The sequence below is a fragment of the Athene noctua genome, chromosome Z, assembly GCF_965140245.1.
Source record: "Athene noctua chromosome Z, bAthNoc1.hap1.1, whole genome shotgun sequence".
NCBI classification, from domain to species: Eukaryota; Metazoa; Chordata; class Aves; order Strigiformes; family Strigidae; genus Athene; species Athene noctua.
Window position 1 is genome coordinate 57,469,922 of NC_134077.1, and position 3,242 is coordinate 57,473,163.

Consider the following 3,242-nt stretch of genomic DNA (forward strand, 5'->3'; position numbering starts at 1 on the left):
ATGCACCCATTCTTGAGGCAACCTGGTAAAGGTGTACTGCCGTCCTTGCCATGTAAATGCAAATTGAACCCAATGCTCTTCTGCAATCGGAATCGTAAAATATGCATTGGCCAGGTCAATAACAGCGTATCACATGTCAGGGTGCCTCTGAACTCTTTCTGTTAAAGTGATCATATCAGGTACAGCTGCCGCAAGAGGTGGGGTGCTCTTATTCAGTACCCTATAATCCACAGTCATTCTCTAGGATCCATTGGCCTTTTTGACTGGCCAAATTGGACTATTCCACATTGTGATAGTCAGTTTTAAAACTCCTGCAGCCAGCAAATCTTTGATTGTTTGGGAAATTTCTTCATGACCGCCTGGAATCCTGTACTGTTTCATGGTTACTACCTTGGTCACAGTTGGGATCTGAACCGGAGGCATCTTTATCTTCCCTACTAAAACTGCTCTGTTAGTGATATAACTCTTTACCCCAAATTGATAACAACTATCAATATTCAAAGTAAGACCCTTTAGAATATCTATTCTGATTATATACTCTGGGATCGGAACAATCGTGACTGTATACTGTCATTTCAGAAGATTTCCAATTTTCATATCAATTTGGGTTTGTACTGCTTCAATTTCTTTTCCACCCAGTCCTGTAATAATCACAGACTGACCTTTAAATTTCTTCAGATTTCCATAAATCAAGGAGGCCTCCGCTCCGGTATCTACTAGAGCCTTCACTATTTGAGAGGACTGTTTTTTCCAGAATATTTGTAGTTCCACATGGCGTCATTGGTCCTCCTGCACCCACTGTACCGGAGCTTGGCCAATATTTCAATATGGATTACAGTACCTACTGTCTCTTGAGGGGTACAGGTCAGAATACTGCTGCCATTCATAGTTCTTCCCAGGAACAACCGAACTGCTCCCAAAGGGCCCACCATGAGCAAAGGCAGGATCCCATTGAGGATCCAGAGCGGGTGCTGTAGGCTGAACAGTTTCTGACCAGTGTGCTTGATAATTCTCAGTTTTCTACGGGGTTTCTGTAACCATCTCTGTTTGTACAACCTCCATAATTCACTGGTGTCAAGACCATCAATTTTAGTGAGAGGTATGCCATCTTTCAATAAAGCTTTAAACAACTGTCCTCAAGACAGCTGACGTCCAGTATCCTTACCGCGTCGAGTGTCTCGGTTCTGTGTATACTCCCAGGGGCCCCACTGACGTCAGAATTCTCGATAGCCCTGACGCTCCCGGCGAGTACATTCTCCAAGGCCACCTAACTGATACATTTTCTCAAGTACATCTCTAATGGGATTTCCTGTTTCACTCAGTAAGAGAGTTGCAAGAACATTCTTATAAACCAGTGGAGCAGTTCTAATGATTGCATTTCTCATAGGCACAGACAATCAAAGTTGCATCAACACATCAACATGGCCTGCATGAACAGTCAGTTTCATTCCTTCTTCCTTCAATCGCTGTATACCATCCCGCAGAGTATACCATGGCTGGTCTGAACCTGGCCAGGAATTCTCTAGGGGGTATTTTGCCTTGCACCCCACAGCGGCTAAAGTCAAAAGATTAGTACTGTCATCATTAGTCCAAAACGCTTCCTGCACCAGAGGGTCTGAACTCAGTTAGAAACTTTCTGCAGTCAAAATTATCCAGGCTAACCCCTGATGCTCCTTGATCATATAAACGTACCATCCAAGCAAGCAGGGGCTCTCCTGGTCTCTGACTGAACCATGCAAGAATATCACTGATTCCTTGCTATATGAAATCTTCCATTGTAGGTCTATTTACTGGTGGCTCACCCTCAGAAAATTCCACCTTCCTCCTGATGTCTGGTCTCACATCTGCAGAGTCATCTGAGGCACCAACCCCATCAGACTCCGCAGGGTACCAGATATCATCATCCAAGTCATCAGGGTTACGGTGTACATCCACCTGTATAACCTCTGAGTGGACCTTCTTACGACTACATTGTACCCATCTCTTCCCACGTTTACACTGGGCAAGTTGTACTGTATCCTTCTCGGGTACAGTTTGAGAAGTGTCTAGTTTATCAGTAAGGAGCTTGTTTACAGATTCTTGTTTACAGATTCTAATGTCATAATCTGAGCTCGCATATGGGAACATTCAGCCAGTAAGTAATCTTTTTCCTGGTGCTGTTTCTTATATGCTGTTAACAGGATCCATCCCCATCTCCTGAAGGCTGCAGCATCCTGTGCCTTACTGGAGAATTTTTTAATATTTTCTAATAAATCCTGTGGTTCAGCCTCTGTCAACCGCTTCTCCCACTGTTCACATGGTCCCCCAAATTCAATCTATTCAAGGGCCAGCAAACTATACACAGGATCTTCCCAACCAGGAACTTCAGACGGGGCCATCCTCGTCACCAATTTTTTTTTGCCAATTATCAGGCCTAGCATAAAGGACACAGCCAGCATAAAGATGAACCAATAACCAAATTGTATTTGATACAAAAGGGTCAGTACAGGGGTGAGTGCTGGGGGTACAAATAAGTCAGTCAGATTATACATAATCGACATCAATCCCACTGACCCAAACAACAACATCACATGACCAACAATGGGTGGAATAAATGGTGACACGCAGTCTCTTATAGAAGGGACGGGAGACAACCGAGTCAACAAGCCAAACACATTAAGACCAAGGAAGTCACATACTGAACCTCTACACAGCCCACGTTTACAAAGGCCAGACCTGACTGGAGCCCAGTCCCAGGGAGGCGGGAGGTCCTGCAACCCAACAGCAAACTCTACAAAGTGCATCCACCCCACAGACAGACACTGCCCCTTCCTGCACGGGGTCCCAGCTTTTATCCCTCAGTGGGACACCTGACCCTTGTTTCCTTAATGCAGACCCCTGGGGCTCATTTACCCAATGGCTCTGTCTGCAAGGCCGGCACCACCCTGGAGGGAAGCCTAAAGGTAAACTCACCCCCCTTTGTGAAGGGCTCTGGGAATCACCCACATGTCAACCTTAATTTGGGGCTTGGGGTTGAAACCCCAGCACTGCAATTACTCTATGATCTGCAGTCATAGCAGTAAGGAAAAATGGCTATATTTAAATATTTTTTGTAGAGATGTTTCCTGGCTCATTTTCAAATCTGAAACTTCCACTACCTTTGGGAATGTCATATACACACACACTGTTAGGCATGAATTGATGCTTGACCTAAAACCATTTTTTCCACTTCCACTGCAATACACTGGAAATAAACACTGAAA